This window comes from Solea solea, chromosome 16 (assembly GCF_958295425.1).
Source record: "Solea solea chromosome 16, fSolSol10.1, whole genome shotgun sequence".
Lineage (NCBI taxonomy): Eukaryota > Metazoa > Chordata > Actinopteri > Pleuronectiformes > Soleidae > Solea > Solea solea.
The window spans coordinates 3,061,201-3,066,200 of NC_081149.1; the positions used below are offsets into that span (position 1 = coordinate 3,061,201).

General features: G+C 50.9%; 12 non-coding genes and 1 pseudogene across 12 annotated transcripts; 9 read left to right on the forward strand and 4 right to left on the reverse strand.

Annotated features, from left to right (window-relative positions):
* Positions 1-10: 10 nt before the first annotated feature.
* On the forward strand, positions 11-129 carry LOC131476725 (5S ribosomal RNA). Its single transcript, XR_009243088.1, has one exon. It is a non-coding gene; the product is annotated as a 5S ribosomal RNA (ribosomal RNA).
* A 296-nt stretch (positions 130-425) lies between these two features.
* On the forward strand, positions 426-544 carry LOC131476726 (5S ribosomal RNA). Its single transcript, XR_009243089.1, has one exon. It is a non-coding gene; the product is annotated as a 5S ribosomal RNA (ribosomal RNA).
* A 124-nt stretch (positions 545-668) lies between these two features.
* On the reverse strand, positions 669-861 carry LOC131442379 (U2 spliceosomal RNA). Its single transcript, XR_009232953.1, has one exon. It is a non-coding gene; the product is annotated as a U2 spliceosomal RNA (small nuclear RNA).
* Positions 862-1,168: 307 nt separating this feature from the next.
* Positions 1,169-1,287, forward strand: LOC131476727 (5S ribosomal RNA). The gene has a single exon (XR_009243090.1). It is a non-coding gene; the product is annotated as a 5S ribosomal RNA (ribosomal RNA).
* Positions 1,288-1,611: 324 nt separating this feature from the next.
* LOC131477770 (5S ribosomal RNA) lies at positions 1,612-1,730 on the forward strand. Its single transcript, XR_009244091.1, has one exon. It is a non-coding gene; the product is annotated as a 5S ribosomal RNA (ribosomal RNA).
* Positions 1,731-2,026: 296 nt separating this feature from the next.
* On the forward strand, positions 2,027-2,145 carry LOC131477300 (5S ribosomal RNA). Its single transcript, XR_009243645.1, has one exon. It is a non-coding gene; the product is annotated as a 5S ribosomal RNA (ribosomal RNA).
* A 124-nt stretch (positions 2,146-2,269) lies between these two features.
* On the reverse strand, positions 2,270-2,462 carry LOC131442047 (U2 spliceosomal RNA). Its single transcript, XR_009232631.1, has one exon. It is a non-coding gene; the product is annotated as a U2 spliceosomal RNA (small nuclear RNA).
* A 308-nt stretch (positions 2,463-2,770) lies between these two features.
* Positions 2,771-2,889, forward strand: LOC131476729 (5S ribosomal RNA). Its single transcript, XR_009243092.1, has one exon. It is a non-coding gene; the product is annotated as a 5S ribosomal RNA (ribosomal RNA).
* Positions 2,890-3,185: 296 nt separating this feature from the next.
* LOC131477062 (5S ribosomal RNA) lies at positions 3,186-3,304 on the forward strand. The gene has a single exon (XR_009243417.1). It is a non-coding gene; the product is annotated as a 5S ribosomal RNA (ribosomal RNA).
* A 124-nt stretch (positions 3,305-3,428) lies between these two features.
* On the reverse strand, positions 3,429-3,621 carry LOC131442404 (U2 spliceosomal RNA). The gene has a single exon (XR_009232978.1). It is a non-coding gene; the product is annotated as a U2 spliceosomal RNA (small nuclear RNA).
* A 308-nt stretch (positions 3,622-3,929) lies between these two features.
* On the forward strand, positions 3,930-4,048 carry LOC131441444 (5S ribosomal RNA; annotated as a pseudogene).
* A 130-nt stretch (positions 4,049-4,178) lies between these two features.
* On the reverse strand, positions 4,179-4,371 carry LOC131442048 (U2 spliceosomal RNA). The gene has a single exon (XR_009232632.1). It is a non-coding gene; the product is annotated as a U2 spliceosomal RNA (small nuclear RNA).
* A 307-nt stretch (positions 4,372-4,678) lies between these two features.
* Positions 4,679-4,797, forward strand: LOC131440925 (5S ribosomal RNA). Its single transcript, XR_009231606.1, has one exon. It is a non-coding gene; the product is annotated as a 5S ribosomal RNA (ribosomal RNA).
* Positions 4,798-5,000: the final 203 nt, after the last annotated feature.

Here is a 5,000-nt window from a genome sequence, read left to right on the forward strand (position 1 = left end):
CAGCCCGTCGGCTTACGGCCATACCACCCTGAGCACGCCCGATCTCGTCTGATCTCGGAAGCTAAGCAGGGTCGGGCCTGGTTAGTACTTGGATGGGAGACCGCCTGGGAATACCAGGTGCTGTAAGCTTTTACACTGCTGCTTCCTTACAAGAAACATGGGCTTGCAATTACGTTGACGCACGGGCACACGTTAACCTCCTTCTAGTTTCAGCCTTGGATGTCGCTCTGCAGGCACGTGAGAAGCTTGGAGATGGGCAGCAGCTTACCCATCTCGGTGTAGCTTCCTAATACTGGAATATAGTGTAGCAGGTAGTGGAGATAAAGGCTCAAGTGCAGTGTGTTCGAAAGGCTGACTTTTGAGCTCCTCCACGAGCAGGGGGCCTTGCCTAGTCTATAAAAGGAGTCTGTGTCCCCAGCCCGTCGGCTTACGGCCATACCACCCTGAGCACGCCCGATCTCGTCTGATCTCGGAAGCTAAGCAGGGTCGGGCCTGGTTAGTACTTGGATGGGAGACCGCCTGGGAATACCAGGTGCTGTAAGCTTTTACACTGCTGCTTCTTTACAAGAAACATGGGCTTGCAATTACGTTGACGCACGGGCACGGGCACAGGCACACGTTAACGTCCTTCTAGTTCCAGCCTTGCTTTGGTTTTCACAGAAAAAAGAGAATGGTGCACCGTTCCTGGTGGCACTGCAATGCCAGGTCAATGCAAGGAATGAAGAGAGCAAGCCCCAGTTTTCACCTCCCAATGCTCAAAAATGCATTTAATATTTAATCCCCATATAGAGGACATATCAGATATTAAACTGATAAGAACAGATACTACACTTGATCTTAGCCAAAAGGCCGAGAAGCGATGGCCCACAAGTGTCTGGGGCCAACTCAAGATCTTGGCACACAAGTTACTTGTTGTGGTGCCATGTTTTTTAAGTGCGCATAACAAAGGCTGCTGCTGATCACCTCCGCCCAAGGTGATCTAAGTGCACCTCTGAGCCTTGACGGACAGCTGCTTGACATTTGACACACTCAAAGGGCGCGGCCATACAGCAAAGCCCACCAAAAACAACTTAAACTCTTGAACGTTCGAAAGGCTGACCTTTGAGCTCCTCCACGAGCAGGGGGCCTTGCCTAGTCTATAAAAGGAGTCTGTGTCCCCAGCCCACCGGCTTACGGCCATACCACCCTGAGCACGCCCGATCTCGTCTGATCTCGGAAGCTAAGCAGGGTCGGGCCTGGTTAGTACTTGGATGGGAGACCGCCTGGGAATACCAGGTGCTGTAAGCTTTTACACTGCTGCTTCCTTACAAGAAACATGGGCTTGCAATTACGTTGACGCACGGGCACACGTTAATGTCCTTCTAGTTTCAGCCTTGGATGTCGCTCTGCAAGCACGTGAGAAGCTTGGAGATGGGCAGCAGCTTACCCATCTCGATGTAGCTTCCTAATACTGGAATATAGTGTAGCAGGTAGTGGAGATAAAGGCTCAAGCAGCAGGTAGTGGAGATAAAGGCTCAAGTTTAGTGTGTTCGAAAGGCTAACTTTTGAGCTCCTCCACGAGCAGGGGGCCTTGCCTAGTCTATAAAAGGAGTCTGTGTCCCCGGCCCCTGGGCTTACGGCCATACCACCCTGAGCACGCTCGATCTCGTCTGATCTCGGAAGCTAAGCAGGGTCGGGCCTGTTTAGTACTTGGATGGGAGACCGCCTGGGAATACCAGGTGCTGTAAGCTTTTACACTGCTGCTTCCTTACAAGAAACATGGGCTTGCAATTACGTTGACGCACGGGCACACGTTAACGTCCTTCTAGTTTCAGCCTTGGATGTCGCTCTGCAAGCACGTGAGAAGCTTGGAGATGGGCAGCAGCTTACCCATCTCGATGTAGCTTCCTAATACTGGAATATAGTGTAGCAGGTAGTGGAGATAAAGGCTCAAGTTTAGTGTGTTCGAAAGGCTAACTTTTGAGCTCCTCCACGAGCAGGGGGCCTTGCCTAGTCTATAAAAGGAGTCTGTGTCCCCAGCCCGTCGGCTTACGGCCATACCACCCTGAGCACGCCCGATCTCGTCTGATCTCGGAAGCTAAGCAGGGTCGGGCCTGGTTAGTACTTGGATGGGAGACCGACTGGGAATACCAGGTGCTGTAAGCTTTTACACTGCTGCTTCCTTACAAGAAACATGGGCTTGCAATTACGTTGACGCACGGGCACGGGCACAGGCACACGTTAACGTCCTTCTAGTTCCAGCCTTGCTTTGGTTTTCACAGAAAAAAGAGAATGGTGCACCGTTCCTGGTGGCACTGCAATGCCAGGTCAATGCAAGGAGTGAAGAGAGCAAGCCCCAGTTTTCACCTCCCAATGCTCAAAAATGCATTTAATATTTAATCCCCATATAGAGGACATATCAGATATTAAACTGATAAGAACAGATACTACACTTGATCTTAGCCAAAAGGCCGAGAAGCGATGGCCCACAAGTGTGTGGGGCCAACTCAAGATCTTGGCACACAAGTTACTTGTTGTGGTGCCATGTTTTTTAAGTGCGCATAACAAAGGCTGCTGCTGATCACCTCCGCCCCAAGGTGATCTAAGTGCACCTCTGAGCCTTGACGGACAGCTGCTTGACATTTGACACACTCAAAGGGCGCGGCCATACAGCAAAGCCCACCAAAAACAACTTAAACTCTTGAACGTTCGAAAGGCTGACCTTTGAGCTCCTCCACGAGCAGGGGGCCTTGCCTAGTCTATAAAAGGAGTCTGTGTCCCCAGCCCGTCGGCTTACGGCCATACCACCCTGAGCACGCCCGATCTCGTCTGATCTCGGAAGCTAAGCAGGGTCGGGCCTGGTTAGTACTTGGATGGGAGACCGCCTGGGAATACCAGGTGCTGTAAGCTTTTACACTGCTGCTTCCTTACAAGAAACATGGGCTTGCAATTACGTTGACGCACAGGCACACGTTAACGTCCTTCTAGTTTCAGCCTTGGATGTCGCTCTGCAAGCACATGAGAAGCTTGGAGATGGGGAGCAGCTTACCTATCTCGGTGTAGCTTCCTAATACTGGAATAGAGTGTAGCAGGTAGTGGAGATAAAGGCTCAAGTGCAGTGTGTTCGAAAGGCTGACTTTTGAGCTCCTCCACGAGCAGGGGGCCTTGCCTAGTCTATAAAAGGAGTCTGTGTCCCCAGCCCGTCGGCTTACGGCCATACCACCCTGAGCACGCCCGATCTCGTCTGATCTCGGAAGCTAAGCAGGGTCGGGCCTGGTTAGTACTTGGATGGGAGACCACCCGGGAATACCAGGTGCTGTAAGCTTTTATACTGCTGCTTCCTTACAAGAAACATGGGCTTGCAATTACGTTGACGCACGGGCACGGGCACAGGCACACGTTAACGTCCTTCTAGTTCCAGCCTTGCTTTGGTTTTCACAGAAAAAAGAGAATGGTGCACCGTTCCTGGTGGCACTGCAATGCCAGGTAAATGCAAGGAGTGAAGAGAGCAAGCCCCAGTTTTCACCTCCCAATGCTCAAAAATGCATTTAATATTTAATCCTCATATAGAGGACATATCAGATATTAAACTGATAAGAACAGATACTACACTTGATCTTAGCCAAAAGGCCGAGAAGCGATGGCCCACAAGTGTGTGGGGCCAACTCAAGATCTTGGCACACAAGTTACTTGTTGTGGTGCCATGTTTTTTAAGTGCGCATAACAAAGGCTGCTGCTGATCACCTCAGCCCCAAGATGATCTAAGTGCACCTCTGAGCCTTGACGGACAGCTGCTTGACATTTGACACACTCAAAGGGCGCGGCCATACAGCAAAGCCCACCAAAAACAACTTAAACTCTTGAACGTTCGAAAGGCTGACTTTTGAGCTCCTCCACGAGCAGGGGGCCTTGCCTAGTCTATAAAAGGAGTCTGTGTCCCCAGCCCGTAGGCTTACAGCCATACCACCCTGAGCACGCCCGATCTCGTCTGATCTCGGAAGCTAAGCAGGGTCGGGGCTGGTTAGTACTTGGATGAAAGACAGCCTGGGAATACCAGGTGCTGTAAGCTTTTACACTGCTGCTTCCTTACAAGAAACATGGGCTTGCAATTACGTTGACGCACGGGCACGGGCACAGGCACAGGCACACGTTAACGTCCTTCTAGTTCCAGCCTTGCTTTGGTTTTCACAGAAAAAAGAGAATGGTGCACCGTTCCTGGTGGCACTGCAATGCCAGGTCAATGCAAGGAGTGAAGAGAGCAAGCCCCAGTTTTCACCTCCCAATGCTCAAAAATGCATTTAATATTTAATCCCCATATAGAGGACATATCAGATATTAAACTGATAAGAACAGATACTACACTTGATCTTAGCCAAAAGGCCGAGAAGCGATGGCCCACAAGTGTCTGGGGCCAACTCAAGATCTTGGCACACAAGTTACTTGTTGTGGTGCCATGTTTTTTAAGTGCGCATAACAAAGGCTGCTGCTGATCACCTCCGCCCCAAGGTGATCTAAGTGCACTCTGAGCCTTGACGGACAGCTGCTTGACATTTGACACACTCAAAGGGCGCGGCCATACAGCAAAGCCCACCAAAAACAACTTAAACTCTTGAACGTTCGAAAGGCTGACCTTTGAGCTCCTCCACGAGCAGGGGGCCTTACCTAGTCTATAAAAGGAGTCTGTGTCCACAGCCCGTCGGCTTACGGCCATACCACCCTGAGCACGCCCGATCTCGTCTGATCTCGGAAGCTAAGCAGGATCGGACCTGGTTAGTACTTGGATGGGAGACCGCCTGGGAATACCAGGTGCTGTAAGCTTTTACACTGCTGCTTCCTTACAAGAAACATGGGCTTGCAATTACGTTGACGCACGGGCACACGTTAACGTCCTTCTAGTTTCAGCCTTGGATGTCGCTCTGCAAGCACGTGAGAAGCTTGGAGATGGGGAGCAGCTTACCCATCTCGGTGTAGCTTCCTAATACTGGAATAGAGTGTAGCAGGTAGTGGAGATAAAGGCTCAA